Source organism: Ciconia boyciana, chromosome 1, assembly GCF_034638445.1.
Source record: "Ciconia boyciana chromosome 1, ASM3463844v1, whole genome shotgun sequence".
In the NCBI taxonomy this organism is placed as follows: Eukaryota; Metazoa; Chordata; class Aves; order Ciconiiformes; family Ciconiidae; genus Ciconia; species Ciconia boyciana.
In genome coordinates, this window is record NC_132934.1 from 47925502 (window position 1) to 47943650 (window position 18149).

The 18149-nt window shown below is 37.9% G+C and overlaps 1 protein-coding gene across 4 annotated transcripts in view; it reads right to left on the minus strand.

The window, feature by feature from the left end:
• MGAT4C (MGAT4 family member C) overlaps positions 1–18149 on the minus strand; it is a 169295-nt gene that overhangs the window by 14474 nt on the left and 136672 nt on the right. The window lies entirely within an intron of this gene.

Consider the following 18149-nt stretch of genomic DNA (forward strand, 5'->3'; position numbering starts at 1 on the left):
GAATGAGGCTAACAAATCCAGAGGGTAGAGCTCAGGTTTTAAACTGCCCATAAGTACATTTTTTGGATGGCTTATCATTGTGTAGCTCCACATGCTCAAAATAAATGGTTTACAGATTATCATGTCTTCTGAAATTTATATTCTAGATATAGAAAGTTAAAAAAGAAGTATATAAGTAGGCAGATTACTCAAAATTAACACCGATAAAAGGATGGGCAAAAGAAGTGGGTTTTAAAAAAGGATTTGAAAGGCATATTGATCCTTGATCCGCAGAAAGTGAGAGATTATTTCAAACACTGGTGTAGCATATAGATATATACAGACCCCAACAGTTTGGAAAAAGGGGTGAGAGTTTGGGAGAAAACAGATGTTTCAGCTGAGGCAAGTTACCGAACAATACAGAAAACTAGAGTTTAAATTCGATGTGGGTAATGGAGGATGAAGCGTCTTTCCTGTCTGACAGCTTCAGAGTGACATAAAATGGAGCCACAAAACTTACTTTGTCCGTAGCGCTCTGAGCAAAATGTAATGTATTTCTTCTGGCATGGAGGAGTCAAGTCTAATCAAGGGGAAGAGGTGACTAAGAAGTGTGAAGATGTATTGACTTAGATGGTAAAGCACTATCTAATCCATCACTGGATGTATGGCAGTGTATACCACTGGATATATTTTATCAAGTATGTTGTAGTGTAAAAGATGGGTTTTAGAAAAATAATATAGACAATGAGTTAACGGGATGTGGAAAGAGCCTGGAAGGCAAGAAAAAATGACAAAGAAATCTGAAATAGCCCTCAAGTTCTGCTCCACAGCAACAAAGCAGAGGGAAAAATAAAACAGCATGGGCATGAAGAGGGAAGAGACAGCTCACTGTAACATCCAGAGAGAGTGAGATTAGAAGCTTTTAGAGATACAGGAGTGGGGGTTTAGGCTGCATCAGAAATACAGGCAGGAATGCTTGAGCATTGAAAATAGCACTGGGCACTGTTCAGAGGAAAGAATTTATAGGACGATGAGGATAGGGATTGAGTTAAATAGATATTCAATAGATTTTATCCGTTGACTCATCAATGAATGAAAGGAAGACATGGATACAAGCACTGATACATTCAACAGCAAGCTAAAACTTTTATGGACAATTATCATACAGTACATTTCTATAGTATGTGAGTACAGTGATGATCACTTACAACAGGTTGTCAGGCAAACGAAATTCCTTGAGTCTTTTAGGCACCAAATTGAATAAACTAGAGGGATATCCTGGTCTTCAGACACTCCTGCAGATCTCAGTCCCTTCACCCAAAGAACAGACTATATGAGCTAATCTCTCAACAACACTTATTTTGTGAGCTAACTTTTGCCTCAAGGTCCCATAGTGTCTTACTTGAGGTGTATGGCTAAGAGCTTGTCCTTCGCCATAATCACATACCCTGGGCATCACTGTTGTGGACGGAATTGCACAGAGATGTAGACAAACTTATTTTGGTGGTGAAAAGAAAATCAATATAAATGTTTGACCAAAGCCAGTTAAGCTTAATGAGAAAAGTTTCATCTGACCCTGTCTAAATCTGGTCATGGTTTTCTCTACAGCACATCCTGTAGCCTCAACTAACAGAAATATGAGTAGCTTTTCCACAGAACCACAGAATCACAGAATGGTTGAGGTTGGAAGGGACTTCCGGAAGTCATCTGGTCCAATCCCCCTGTTCAATTTGAGCCACCTGGAGCTGGGTGCACAGGACCATGTCCAGACAGCTTTTGAATATCTCCAAGGAGGGAGATTCTACAACCTCTCTGGGAAGCCTGTGCCAGTGCTCTGTCACCCTCACAGTAAAAAAGTGTTTCCTTAAGTTCAGAGGGAACCTCCTGTGTTTCAGTTTGTGCCCATTACCTTTGGTCCTGTCACTGGGCACCACTGAAAAGAGCGTGGCTCCATCTTCTTTGCACTCTCCGTTCAGGTATTTATTTACATTGATGAGATTCCCCTTGAGCCTTCTCTTCTCTAGGCTGAACAGTCACAGCTCTCAGCCTTTCCTCATAGGAGAGATGCTCCAGTCCCTTAATCATCTACATGGCCCTTCATTGGACTCTCTCCAGTATGTCCATGTCTCTCTTTTACTGGGAAGCCTGGAACTGGACCCAGTACTCCAGGTGTGGCCTCACTAGTGCTGAATAGAGGGAAAGGATGACCACCCTTGACTTGCTGGCAATGCTTTACAGCCATGATACCATTCACCTTCTTTACTGCAAGGGCACATTGCTGGCTCTTCTTCAACTTCATGTCCACCACACACCCCCAGGTCCTTTTCTGCTAAGCTGCTTTCCAGCTGGGTGGCCCCCGGCATATATTGGTGCATGGGTTGTTCCTCCCCAGGTGTAGGACTTTGAACTTCTCCTTGTTGATGTTCATGAGGTTCCTGTCAGCCCATTTCTCTAGCCTGTCGAGGTCCCTTTGGATTGCAGCACGACGCTGTGGCGTATCAGCCACTCCTCCCAGTTTTGTGTCATCTGCAATAATTTAGACATTTGTAATCCTGACGTGGAGAGAAAAAGAAAAAAAAAAGACCCTCCATGCAGTTGCATAAGTGTATGAGTAATGTGGACCAATCGTTTGCTGTAGCCTTAACCCAAAATGTGATGCTAGCCACAGAGTTCTGATAAACCTCTATCCTCTTCTTGCTTTGCAGTGTCCGTGGCCTGTCAGAAGGTGGCATTACCAGAAGTGCGCAACCCTGAGAGACTTTATATGATGAGGAGCAAGGAACATCTTTTGTGAGAAGTATGCACTTCTGGGGGAATACTCTTTGTGTAGTTTGTAATGGACCTATGTCAGGTATTGAAAGATGTTTTAACATTGCATCCTTACATATTGTTTCACAGAACTTACATAATAATATGCATTTGAGGCATCCTGCCAAGATCAAAAAGCAATGAATTTTTCTTGGGTGACTACGAAATAATGGGTTTTTTTTTACAAATAACATTTCTGGGTCCTTTATCCTCTAGTTAGGCTAGGTTTAAGTGTTTCAGAACAGGAAATGGTCCATTTAGAAAGGTGGCTAACTGTTATAGGGCAACTCTCAAACTCATGAGATTCTGCCATATAATTGATTATTTGCACAAAGTCAAGTGTCTGTGAAGTTCATGGTACCCCTGGGAAATAATGTAAAATAGATTAGGAGATTAAATGCGAGAAAATTGGTTTTCACTGGCCATACTACTAATCTTTTTCTAAGATAAGTGTTTCATTAAGACTTTCCACTGAGCACCCAGACAGCAGCTTCCTGATCAATAAAATAACTCATTCCATAGAGAAGGCTTCGAAAACTATGTATGGGTGTGTGGGACCAACAATTGGCTTATTCTTTTTTTAAAAAAAAACAACAAATTTCAGTAAGTTTTGATGAATAGGCATCTATAAAATGAAAACAATTATTTATAAAATGCTGCATTTGTTCCTTGTTTTTTTAAAAATGTTTTGTGTGCTGAACTTCATATATTGTCACGCACAAAATATACTACTGTGATCATTTCTTTTCAGGAGAAGCAATCCAGTGTGGACAAGTTACATCCAAAATTTGTCATCTTCAGCTCTGATTCTGCAGCCAGATTTACTAGCAGAAATCCAACTAATATCTCTGAATCTATTAATGGATTCACAAACTGGTAGTCTTGATTGCATTTATATGGTTTTTAACAAGAAAGAATTAAAAGTATTTTTGCTATTCAGTGGACTTTGCGATTTATAGGCTAGTCTGGTCTTGATCTATTACATTAATTAATGTTGATTGCATAACTAATGGAGATGGTTTTAAAGGTACCATAAAATCTGCAACGTTATCTTGCACTGTAATGCAATTAGGTCATGCAAGCTAAGCAGGATCTGTAGTGGGAGGGATTAATAGCTGCTGTTGCAAGTATCATCACTGCTTCTCCCTTCTGAGTTAATGCTACATTAGACACCTTGTAAATAAATGCTTCATAGAAAGGAAGCAGACCAGGTACACTTGCAGCTTTCAATTGCCATGATGATGATTTCAACCTTAATCATCAGATTTCCCGTAGACTTCAGAAAAGTGGCTCTAGGCAGAGTGAGAAGAAGCCTCGGATGAATAGCTACATGTCGAGCTAACAGACATTTCAGGTCCATGAAGGTGAGTAGCATGGGATCTCTTGTGAGCCCATGGACTTATCTAAAGCTGCTTTCAGTGAGCAGGGCCATGCTGCCATATATCTCTGTGACCTGTCAAGTAAAACTAGTTCCATTTGGGTAGGCAACATCTCTCCAAAGCCTCCATACTTCTGCATGCATCTCTCCGTGGAAATCTCTGCTATCCAATGAGCACCTGGAGCCTCATTTCATTAAATTGATGCACCGTTATTCAAAGGAATCGTAGGGAAGGAGAAGGGATTACTACCTCTGTCTTGTAGCAGATTAGTTTCAAATTTTTTTAGGAGGTGCTTATCTCATTTAGCTTCCAGCTTCAATTTATCTGTTTACTAACATTATGTTTAGTGGTATCTGTTAGGTTGTGCCAGAGATATTTTTGTAACCCAAGCAAAACACTTTCTGCCCCCTGTCTTTTTTTAAAAAAAGAAACCCTAAAGAAAAACCATCAACAAAATGCCTGGATGATACAGGCAACCTGTCAGGTGTGGTGAATAGACGTTCTTATCCTTAGCATATGACAAACATGATGATCAATAAAGGCTTAAATGACCTTTTCCACTATTCTGTATGTCACTTATTATAAATAAGCTCAAGCCATGGCAATAAAATACTATTTGCTATCAAGCTTTCTAATGACAAAAAATGTTTTTTGAATTTTCTATTTTTTCCAAGAAATAGTTAAATAAACAAAGCTTGTAGCAGGGTGTGAATAAATCTTAAAAAACATCTTTGATCATTTTCTCTAGAGTCTTTTAAGGTAAACTTCCAACCCACTTTTCTTCTGAAGAAACTGTAAAATATTGCTTCAGATTAGTGACAGAAGGCTTTCATTTTTTGTGTCTTAAATCTTATCAATATCATAAAGATATGGTTAATAAGTAAAATAGTTATTTCAGTTGAACACAATACATGGACAGGAAGGAACTTTCCTCAGTATGGTCAATAATAAGTTCAATAAGTCTGAATGTGCACTTTTATAATCTGTTTTTCTCATTTTTACAATACCAGTAACTACGGTATAGTTTACAGAGGAAAGGGAATTTTAGAGTTTGCAGAAAAAGAAGTACAGTAAAAGAGCTGCTCACTAAAAAATTTACATTTCTTTGCAAGTAAAGTTCAAACAAGACCGACTGCTAATTTAAACTTTTAGTTAGTCCTATGTACTAGGAGTAAAATCAAGCATTTTTACTGAGAAGAGAAACAACTAAAATGTCCACAATATCTTAAATAAAATAAAAATGCAAATAATATATATATAAATTCTCCATGGCAGGTTAAAAAAGAATTTGATTTTTTATTTTACATTTCATATAAATTCCTAGCTTTGCCCCTTTGTAGGTACACTAGTTATCTTATTTTTAAATAGCTCCTGAAATCCAGAAATTAGTTTTATGGTGAGTCTTATGTGATGGCATGCATACCACTTTGCTCAGACTGATTCCTTTAGAGAATCTACCTTGCAATGCTATTCTGAATCACCTTTTGTAGAGGCTTCTCGCCACCAGTGATATTATAGAAAGCTCAGGGAAACTAACAGTCTAACTCAGAAATGTTATGAAACACTACTGTAAATGCTCCTAAAATCTCCAGTACCTTATGGTTTTCTAGTGAATTATGATGTAAGTATATTTAGTAACCCTTAATGACAAGAGAGATGGAATCTTTTCAAACAAGGCTCCCAGGAATGACTGCAACAGAGGAGCACATAATAACTTTGTTGACTGATGCATGAAGTCCTAGTTCCTGAGGTGACACTTTCAGTTCACTCCTCCATTACTGAGTTTTGGGATATGTCTGTTGGATGTATGCCCCATTGTTTGAGAACTCATTGGAGTTGTTTTTCATTTTCTTCTTAGAATGACATTCACTTGACCAAACACAGACACCTATGATGTGAATGTCTGAGCTAGTCACACTTAGGCACAGTTTAGAGACAATACAGAAAATAAGTATTTGTACACTGTGATTCATCTCACTGAAAAGTCACTGTCTAAAATATATCAGATGAATTGTGCCCTAAAAATGCCCATGTCTCTTCACTGGCTGCAAAAACAGCCTGAGATGGCCGACTCAGATACAGATACCAAAAGGGAGGAATTCCATTTACATTTTCCCTTTCTTTGTCTCTTTTGTTGCCTTTTTAGGGACAGCACATAAACAATAAGCCACTGTCTCTAGATCCAAAGCGTGGACCTACAGCATGGACCTACACCTTTCCTAAGCACAGAAATGTCCTAATTCTGACAATAACACAAGGTCAGATCATAGATCGTCCCCACCTATAACACTATGGCTGGCACATCTTGCCTGCAGTAGACTGCTGCAAGTTATCCTCCATTAAAAAGCTTGAGTTTGGTTGTCTGTCCCAAGGCAGTTCCCTTTATGCATCTCACAAGCCAGTTCTCTGACTCCAGATATCAGTCTCTGCTGCTTCCCCCCGGCTTTATCCAGAACACAGTTTTGCTGCTGCTAGAGTTTCCGCTCAATAGATTCATCACAGTACAACACACAGAGGACAGACTATTACCTGCATGCCCCACAGTAGGTTCCTAATAGCTTTACTGCAGGATATTTGAAAGTTGAAAGAGATACCCATTAAAGCGCTTAACAGCCACAGTGGACTCATGCCCTCAAGTTGTGTTAATGGGGGAAGTAATCTACTGGCTGTCTGTATCTTTGACTCACCCACAGTACCTGGCAAGATGAGAAACTCAGTTCATTCAATGCATTCAAATGAAGCATCTGATTTTAGGTGGAATAAATTCTCTGTATGGCAGGACAGTAAGGCAGAGAGCTGTTTCATTTCAATGCAGTAACTGAACTGAGATTCTGATCTTGCCAGGTACTGTGGGTGAGTCAAAGATACATATAGACTCTTCAGACGAAAGGTAGGACATCTATTGTACACATCATTCACCCTAATTCTCTTAACTCCTAAAAATAATATGATACCTTTTGTGTAGCCTTTGGTATTCACCAAAGAGCTTAAAAAGTTGACATTTTTGATCACAATCTTGAGTTTCAGCTTCTTCCTCCAGAAGAAGCTTCAAGGTGTTACACTGGGGTAAGGCATCAGGTACCCCAGCATTATGTGTACCTGTATTGTCAACTGTATGGTGATGTGTTTTGGCTCAAAGTTTTGTGGGTTTTTTTGGGGTGGGGGCGGTTCATTCCCACCAAGAGTGAAATGCCAGTTTTAGATTTACATGTCCTTACCTGGAGTTAGTGAAGTTTTGGGTTCATTATCGCTAGCTTCTGGAATAAACTTTGGATAGTTCATACTGTTGTTAATGCCGGATGCCAGCTAACTCAAAAGAAACAATGTTTAAACAGGACATTAGTGTGATCTCTGATTTTCTCAGACCCCATCAAAGATAAATGGCATTTTAAGGACTAGTTTTACTTTTATTAAAGGTACAAATATAGCAATCTGGTATCATCTTCCTGACCTAAATCTAAATAATTAAACTCTGTTGGAAACATGATATAAACACTCAAGGTATATGTTCATGTTAGCTGGTCAAAATAGTTTCTATAAAGTTTATTAAGATCTTACTGGCCTGCAAAAGTGAGAACTGTCTGATTTCATTCTATCCTTTTCAGTGTTAGATTCCTGTTTAGATGAGATTCTGAACTTATTCTGTAGTCAACAGGCAGATATAGAAAATTCCAGAGGTCAACATACCTTTCCAAAGCATTTAAAACAAGCAAGATGAATTCAGTTATTCCCACTAATGAGACAGAGAGATCACAAGAGCAAGAGCAAGAGCAAGAACTTAAGTTTTTACATAGCTAAAATGAGGTGACATGAATATTATCTACTTCAGTATTTGGCAACCACTTCTATAGGACCAGTAATGACTTCACCAGACAGATGAAAAAAGAATGTGCCATAAGCTTCCAATTTCTGGAGAACTCCAAACTTGACAACCAGTATGGTTAATAAATGCAAAAAAGTATTTGCAAGATACATAGAAAAAGGAAGAATTAACATTATTTCTTGGATCTCTGGAGCTACAAAATTCTAAGCTAAAATAAAGATGTTACTGAATATGAATAAAATTAATTCAGAAATGCTAATTTTCCTTACTTGCACACCTGCTTAGCAATTTGGATCTGAGCAAATGCACAAACCCACTAACTCCTTAGACATACTTTTTCACCTCCTTTATTAGTACTGTTGTATCTTTTCAAAGTTGTATCTATGTCAAAGTAGTATATGTGCAAAAATCAAACACCAAATGTAGAATACAACTGCAGGAAAATTGTTTCATTTATTGATTTCTTGAGTGAATCTCTATGACAATAAAGAGTTTGAATGAAGCATTATTAAGATAAGCACCAGTTTAGGCCACTGATATAGCCGAGCCTTTGCAGAAAAAAGATTTTTTTTTTTTTTTAATGGATTGGAGTCTACCCAATAAAGGAAAAAAAAACCACAACAAACTGCAAAGAAAATTGAGGTCCTTGTAAACTCATTTTGTAGTAGATTTGAGTTCCTTACTGCTAACCATGTACATCAAAGGAGGAACTTGGCATCTGTAGTACTCCTGAGAGGCATGAATTCCCAGGAAAGAACAAATGAATTGCGTTATCCACCATGTCCAGAAATTATAGGATAGCTTTATGGTTTTACTGGATCTCTGAGGTTCAGGTGAGTACTTACCTTCATGGAATATCACTGAAGGAATTAAATCAGCCTATTTAATTTTTTTCTGGACAGTATACACAGCGATGAGTGAAGATATGAAAGGGACTAAATATTCTTCAGATTTGAACATGCTATATGAATTCCATGGAATTCCAAAGAGGTCAAAGGAATTTGGAGAATTTTGATTTACACCAAAAAAATCCAATCCAAAATAAAAAAAAGAAAAACCCTATCAATCTTATTAAAAAAAATATGGTAATAACATGGGGTAAGGTGAAAATGCTTATATTAGAGCTTCTTTTGTTTTAGAAGATGAAGTAAGCTGTCCAACTGATTTCAGTGAGCTTAAAATCAAGTACTTAAAAGTTATCTTTCATTTTTTTTTCCAAATTGAGGCTAATAGGAGCAGCTCATAGTTAAACAGAAGCCAATAGGAAAAGAGTTATAGTATGACAGGTGGTATGAATTCCATGTTTCTAATGTTAGAAGAATAGAAAAAATATCACACAATGGAATTCTACATAATTTAACCTCATAAGGATTTGAAAATAAAAATAAAAAAAAGCAATGCTTCTTCACATACTTGAGAGATTAATTTCAAGATACTATTGTGTTTAATCAAAAGTATTTTCTGTTCTACTTTGTGGGAATTTTCATTTTCTAAAATAAATTATTGTCAATCAAGAATTATCAGTCCTTCAAGAACTTATCTCAAACCTGAATATTAGAAGAAAAAAAGATGCATCTGGCCTTCCATATTATTAAATATTTTGAACACATAAAATTATTTTTAAAGGAGTAAAACCAACCAGAATTTCTCTGATATGTATATCCTACATTTGCAGATATCACATTCACAAAACAATGTTTTATGGTTTTTCATTTGTGGGCTTCAGAATACAAGGGTGAAAAGAACAAGTGATGAATATCCATGATAATATGATATATTGCGGACCTTACTGCTATCAGTCAATTGCTCTACAGGAAGTATTTCTTGAACCTCAGAAAATACCAAGTATGTGAAATCACTCTGTTGATCCCTTCCTGAAACTTTCAATTCTACACAAAGGAGAAAGTGACCCATTGCGCTAAATCCACAACTCAATTCACTCTGACCGCACACAATAAGAACATATCCCATCAATCTGGACCTTAAACCTGATGGAAGATATGAAGCTTAGATAAGTACTCTGTACAAGTATACAGATACTGATTTTGCAGAAATGCTATATGATGCAGTGGTGTTTCAGAGAGGGTTGAACACTTTCAGAATTCCAAATAATCAAGGTCTATTTCACAAAATCACAGAATGGTTGAGGTTGGAAGGGACCTCTGGAGGTCATCTGGTCCAACCCGCCTGCTCAAGCAAGGCCACCTAGAGCCAGTTGCTCAGGAACATGTTGTGGTATGTTGACCTTGGCTGGCTGGCAGGTGCTCACCAAGCTGGTCTGTCGCTCCTCCTCTTCAAATGGACAGAGGGACAAAATATGGCAAAAAGAGATTGTGGGTCAAGATAAGGACAAGGAGATCACTTACCATTTATTGCTGCAGGCAAAACAGACTGAGCTTGGGGAAATTAATTTAATTTATTGCCAGTCAAATCAGAGTAGGATAATGAGAAATAAGAACAAATCTAAAAAACACCTTCCCCCCACCCTTCCCTTCTTCCCAGGCTCAACTTCACTCCTGACTTCTCTACCTCCATCCTCTGAGTGGTGCAAGGGGATGGGGAATGGGGGTTGCAGTCATTTCATAACACTTTGCCTCTGCCGCTCCTTCCTCCTCATGCTCTTCCCTTGCTCCAGTGTGGGGTCCCACCCATGGGATATAGTCCTTCACGAACTTCTCCAAAGTGTGTCCTTCCATTGGGCTGCAGTTCTTCAAGCACTGTTCCAGCATGGGTCCTTTCCATGGGGTGTAGATCTTCAGGAATGGACTGCTCCAGCATGGGTCCCCCATGGGGCCACAAGTCCTGCCAGAAAACCTGCTCCAGGATGGACTCTTCTTCACAGGCCGTAGTTCCTGACAGGAATCTGCTCCAGCATGGGCTCTCTGTAGGGTCACAGCTTCCTTCAAGGCACATCCACCTCCTCTGGCATGCGGTACTTCATGGACTGCAGGGTGGATATCTGCTGCACTGTAGACCTCCATGGGCTGCAGGGGGACAACCAGTGTCACCACAGTCTTCACCATGAGCAGTAGAGGAATCTCCAGGAGGTGCCTGGAGCACTTCCTCCTCCTCCTTCTTCACTGAACTTGGTGTCTGATAGTTGTTTCTCTCACATTTTCTCACTCCTTTCTCTCAGCTGCTGTTGTGGAGCATTTTTTACCCCTTCTTAAATACGTTATCACAGAAGCACTACCAACGTTATTGATTGGCTCAGCTTTGGCCAGTGGTGGGTCTGACTTGGAGCTGGCTGGAACTGGCTCTGTCTGACATGGGGGCAGCTCCAGGTGTCTTCTCACAGAAGCCACCCCTGCAGCCCCCCTGCTACCCAAAATTTGCCACATAAACCCAATACACCCATCCAGATGACTTTTGAATATCTCCAAGGACAGAGATCCACAACCTCTCTGGGAAGCCTGTGCCAGTGCTCTGTCACCCTCACAGTAAAAAAGTGTTTCCTTAAGTTCAGAGGGAACCTCCTGTGTTTCAGTTTGTGCCAATTGCCTCTGGCCTGTCACTGGGCACCACTGAAAAAAGCCTGGCTCTGATTTCCTTGTACCCTCCCTTCAGGTATTAATATACACTGATAAGATTTCCCTTGAGCCTTCTCTTCTCTAGGCTGAACAGTCACAGCTCTCAGCCTTTCCTCACAGGAGAGATGCTCCAGTCCCTTAATCATCTACATGGCCCTTCATTGGACTCTCTCCAGTATGTCCATGTCTCTCTTTTACTGGGGAGCCTGGAACTGGACCCAGTACTCCAGGTGTGGCCTCACTAGTGCTGAATAGAGGGAAAGGATGACCACCCTTGACTTGCTGGCAATGCTTTGCTTAATGCAGCCAAACTGGGGAGACAGCTAAACAATGTTTTCATGGTAATCTTTTTCTAGTGAAAGGTTCTGATGTGAGCAAATAGAACATTTGCTGAAAATGAATGTTATTACACTAAGAAGTGGATACATTTTAGTTATTGCACTAGTTACCTGGCTGTGAATATATGTCAGGATGGATGTATGTCATTGTCTGACCTCCGGATTGTCAAAGAAAGTGGCACAGCACATTATGTTTTTTTTTTAAGTATGTTAGGATGAAAAAAACCCCACACCTGTGCAGTAGAAAGAATTTGTTTCAGTTTTTGATTTAAATTTTGATCTTACATCTTAAGTATCATACAAAAACTGGTAGTCAGCAATAAAAAAGCTGTTGAGGATGTGATCCAAAAGGATTCCAGCAACAGATGACAAATTGTCATTTTACCTGGAAAGTATTTTCCAGAACAGGAATTTTTCTATTGTTTCTATTCTATCTTTTTCAAGCTGTGGATTCTGGGACTTTTTTGAAGACCACTGAGTCTTCAGTTGACTTCTGTATATCTCACTTAGGACCACAGTATGTTAACAGTTAACATGCATTTAGTGTAGAATGTAATACAGATTTTTTTTTCACTATATCAGTAATGCATTTTATAGAAACTACTGCATAGCAGTTAGAAGTGGCAAAGAATAATAATATCAGGGTGGCAGAGAATTTCAAAAGGGTTGTTTTTCTTTTTTTAAATAATTTAGATATTGAGCTAAAAAACCCCTAGGCTATATTTACATTAGATTTACCAATTCACTAACACTTCTTTATTGTCCTAAGAATACCAGCCTAGCAGAATACTGAAAACCAATGCTCTTTTTCTTGTGTTACTCTAGGACCAAAGATACATATAAAAATTAGTACAAATTTAGAAGAGTTTGTCTAAATGTTCTTCTAATGTAATTCTAGATGCTGAACTTATCATTCTCATCAGTAAAACACAAGAACTTGTATTGTTTGCTGTAAGGATTTCAAATTGCTGACAAATTCTCCTCATGAGTGTCCTTAGCTCCTAAATCAGCAAAGGTCCAATGAATGTGCCAGGGACCTCAGCACTCTTTCTGCAATAGAAACATGAGCTGTGTTCTGACAAAACCTAATTATTTTGGAAACTAACTGTAAAATGACGCTGTGACAGTAATTCTTTATCATCCTCTGTGTATCTGCCACTAAGAAAAGGAAAGATTAAAGCAATGTAGCCAGTTAATCTCTCTTTTCCCTGTAGAGGTGTAGTGATGTTCAAGCAGGTAAAAATGTGGACATCTTCTATTACAGTAACAGAAGTAACATCTTCTGTTACTACTGGCCAAGGTAACTTGCTTATCAGAAGGCACAGTTCAGATCACATCTTGCATTTAGGCTGAGACTGAATCCTAACCCTTTGATGCATTATGTCACTTTAAACTTGTCACTTTCTCTTCCAGGACATATTATCTTCTCTGTTTATAGAATAACATCTTTTTACGTTTATGTCACTTGACTTTAGTTGTCTTATCTAAACTAGCTGATTTAGGCTCCCTATGCAGTCAATGTGTACTGACTAACAATTCCCAAAGGCGATTCATTTAAATTGCCTTGATAGCAGTTTTAAAAGGGGAATGAATGCTCCTTCATAGTGTCTTTCTCTTTATTTACTGACTATAGAAATAACCTATGTAACTAGTTTAGCCTAAATCCCTAACTTTTAGATAGTTAAAGATAGCTGGAATAAACACCAGTCTGCTGCCACTACTGTCAGCCAATAATCTATCGGTAGACAGTATAGTCAATTGTATTTCCTAAAATGTTATCAAAACTTTTCTAACATAAAAAGCCTATCTGAAAATCTAACTGTGGCAATATTTGTCTCTAAAATAATAGTAAAGGAGAAAAAATCAGAGACATAGTAGTATTTATTTCAGAGGTTTGAATGTAATCTTTCTAATCCTGGCATCCTAATTCCAAAGGCTAACCTCCTCCTTCTCAGTTTTAGTGAAATGTAAGAGAACTGCTGCCAGCCCACCTTTAGCTAAAACTGATCAATGATGGAAAACCCACAAGCTTAATGAAAATCTGCAATTCTCCATTGACTTGAGCCCATATGTCCCCACACATCCAAAGCAGTGTGGAAAAAAAAACCCACACAGAAACCCCCAAACAACAAAAAACCCCTAAAACCCTGGTTTGAAATGTGTTCAATATTCCAGTGCCCATTGAAATTGAAATGTGCACTGATCCAGTGCCTACTGAATATTGAAATGTGTTCAATATTCCAGTGCACAGTAACTCAATAATTGCAGGAGGAAATGCACCTGCGGGCACACAATAGTATCAGGCTTCCAAAAGCTGTGCTTGTGTCAGGCAGGATGCAGCATGGTAAGAGGTGGTGGTCTGAGCCATGATGTCTGTACAGTTTCAGAGGAAGCACCATTAATGCATGGCTGAAAGCTTACTTAGAAGAAAGCTGTGTCAGAATACGCTTTTTAATTGGAGCTCTAGAGGCCATGTACACATCTTCATCAAATGCAGACACAATCTCCTTGGAAAATAAAGTATTCACAGTATTGTTGATGATCAATATTTTTGTACTGTAAATCTTTAGCAACCAAATTTTATGACTGGCTCCTGTGCGTGTGGATGAGGGAAGTGGGACTAACCACATCTGCAAATGCAGCCAAGCAAGCACGCTGTGACTCACTGATTTGTATATTAGAAATATGAGACTCAGGCATGTAATTGTAGTAAATTAGAGGAAAATGGCTGAATTGCCTGCAACTGGAAAATCAGGCAGATATTGGGCTTATTCCATTCTAAGTTTACAGTTGTTAATTTAATATAAATCCTTAATGTAGAGAATAAGCAACGTAGGAAAAGCCACAAAATTCTGGCTTTGTTAGTTGTCACTGTTTGATGGAAGTAGATAAGATAGTGAGAGGGGCTTATATTATGTACTGGAACCTTCTCAGAAATCTTTGCTGGCAACATTTTTGCATGTTTGTGGTTGGGGTATTTTTAAATTTTTACCATGGAATTTTGGAGACAGACACTTAAAGAAGAGCTGTGAGATGACAACAAAAATGCTGTGATTGTTTCCTGCTCTTCATGATGACTTCCAGAGCATGAAACCAAAAGCCAGAACGCAGCTATAGCTATATGCGTATATCCATATATGCAGTTATAGTTATATGCAGCTATAGTCCCATCAGCTCTCAGTATGACATGGTATCTAATTGTTGCTCAGCATGTGTGTAGCTTTTTTAAAATTTGGGTTTGGGAGGAGAGGTAGAAGAGTATCCACTATTTTTATATTACTGAATGTTTGATCTCTAATGACTATTCAGATTCTCATATAAAATCACTGTTTTCTGTGTCACTTTTTGATACATCTGTACTGCAGTTAGATATCAGCCTGGGCTTTCAGTGTTCTTTTCGCCTCTGGTTGTACAAATCCTGTAACACCAATATGATATAACCTTGTAACATCAATAGGTGAAATGACATCTTTCTGGGATTCCCTTTAACTATGTTAATACATTATTTCAAAGTGCTACTTGAAAAGTTAGACAGTTTGTTGCCTAAAGGCAGTATATTCCAGAAAGTTTATGTGCAGTAAACAGCCTAGTTCTTTTTCATTAACATATCTACAGAAACAAAGATCATTGGAAATAAATTACAGTTTATACATTATCTGCATTTTGGTGTTGTTTTTTTTCCATGAATATTTCACGTTCTGTAGCTCAGTAGTACATAGTGCTTTTCTATCGCTTGTTGTTTCTGTTAAACTACATGAAAATGCAGTTTGTGTTTCTATACTGGCTCACAGTGTGCAATGACTTACAAAGAAGTGCAAAAATGTAAATTATTTGAATAGTTAGATCCTTCCATTTTGTTTTGATCCAATGCCTATTTCCACACTCGATTTTTTTCATGGTGGGAGAGAGTCCAAGTACAGAACATGTATCAACAGGCACAATAGTGAGACTCATTGCTAAAATATGATTGAATTCAACATGATAAGTTATTTTTTAAATGCTGTTGTACATTTTTATTGGCTAGTTAAGCAGTAAAATGAATGTGTCATTGGTTACAGATATAAATATATCTCAGCATGTTTTAACTAGTATGGCAGGAAGAAAAATACTGCTTCTTAAAATCTGTGATTTTCACATAGGAAAAAAACATATGCACCCAGATTGTCTAATTGTGACTATTTAAAGGAAATTTCAGCAGTAGTGCTATGCAAACCAAAGGAAAAATGATTCAAAGACAACGCTCATAGGATGAATGTAATGCATACTTGTATGCATGTACAATTATGTCTAATAAATTAAACATATCCTACTCAAGATGGTCATATCTAAGATTATAGAGTTGTATATAACTGTGGAGGGATCATGCACCATATAGAGCTGTATAAGATATTAGAGGGATCATATAGTACTTAAAAGGACTAGATATTAGAAATATATTTAAATTTTTTCTATCAAAAAAAATCTATATGGAAGAATATCTTCCATATCCATTAAACATAGCACATATTCAACAAATTAGTATTTAAAAAGTATTTTAAAAGTTACTTTCTACCTAATAAGACCTTTCCTGGAAACTAATGGTTAACTAACATAAAGCTTAGCCTGAAAATGAGATTTTAAGAACTGGAGTACAATGAAGGAGAAGAAACTACTAGCAATGATGTTCCAAATGTATTGTCTAAGCAAATGTAAGGAAACCATAAAAATGTCTTTTGCTGAATCTGCTCACAATCAAAAAGCCAAGCTACTGGACATGAAAGTGCTTCTGAGAGACTGAAACAAATAGTAATCTTTAACTATATATGGTTTGGGGACTGTATTTAACTCATGCTAATCAACTAGTTTGAGAGCCAGTACCTGTAGTAAGACTAATAGCAAGGCAGGGGTAATACTGACTTATGTCCTCCAGGATGGATGGACAAGTAGTTACCACATGTAGAGTGTATTAACTAGCAAGAGGTAGGTAATATATCATAAATTTAGTATCACCATTAAGACCATGACTTTTGGTGACTAATAAAATTATAAATTTAAGTTCCCAAGCTCACATTTTGAGGGTATTTTGAAAGAATTAGTGTAGTGATATTTCTTATGCTAATTTAAAAAAGCACCCCTCACTGTGACCTTCAGCCAGTGTTTACACTGGAGCAGTACAGCCATCTAGGCTAGCACCCACCTGCTTCATAACCTGCTGGGATGAAACTGCAAGACCTGCTCATACCAGAGTATCCAAGGTGTTTATGAACACCTACAACTAGATTTATTAGAACAGAAATTGAAGCCGGTTACATTTTTAGACAAGAAGCTCAAAGCAAGACAGAACAGAAACAAAAGACTTTGGAAACAAACACTCCCAGACTCTCTGTGTCTGTGAAATCTCTCAGATTAGCAACATTTAGTAGTTTCCTGCTTGCAACAGACTTTGCACAATCACTTTGGTTCCCCAGGAAAAAATCTCCCTAATCATCTTCAAGACCAGTCTATGCATCTGCTCCCCCTCAGTGCTGTGGGGTCCCTGTTATCTGTGTCTGCCTCTCCCTCCACCACCTCAGCTTTCTTGTAGGCCCTTCTCCCACATCAGTATGCTCAACTGCTCTCAGAAAAAGATCAAAGTTATCCTGCTTCCAAAAGGATGTTTACTCTAGGTGGGCAGCTAGGAAGGACAACCAGAAGACCTCCCTCATCCTTGTTCAGACCCAGAATTTGAACAGTGTTCATTAACATGCAAACTATCAACAAACAGGTAAACCTGATTCTGCATGGCCGCAAACCTGCCATTTGATTTCAGTTAGGGAGTTATGAAACAGGATATGTTAACTATTAGAAATAGAATAGAATAAAATAAAAAGTTGAATGGTAGTTTAGTAATGAATGACAGTTACAGGCAGCCTGCATCAATTTAACATTAGGTAAGCTAAGAAGTTAGATTATCAAGTCATACTGAAGCTACAAAATAGAAGAGTATAGTTTTCCAGAAGCAAACCTTAAAAAGAAACAACTTGATTGCCAAGTCACCTGTAAATGTATTTTTTTAAGCTTTTTGAATTAAGACCACACCGTACAATATTATCTTATTACATTCTGTAGAGTGATATATTTCATATTATTAGGATAATAAAGATATTTTATCATAGAGATTACATTCCTCTGACCCTGAATGTCTACTCAGGCAGATGTTCCCACCTGCAGATGTCCAAGATCTTTTTGAAGCTTAATCAGTTCACCTAAGTAAATTTTTTTACAATATTTATTCCTCATTAGTGGGTTTTTTTAATGTTCTTTACTTTTTAAC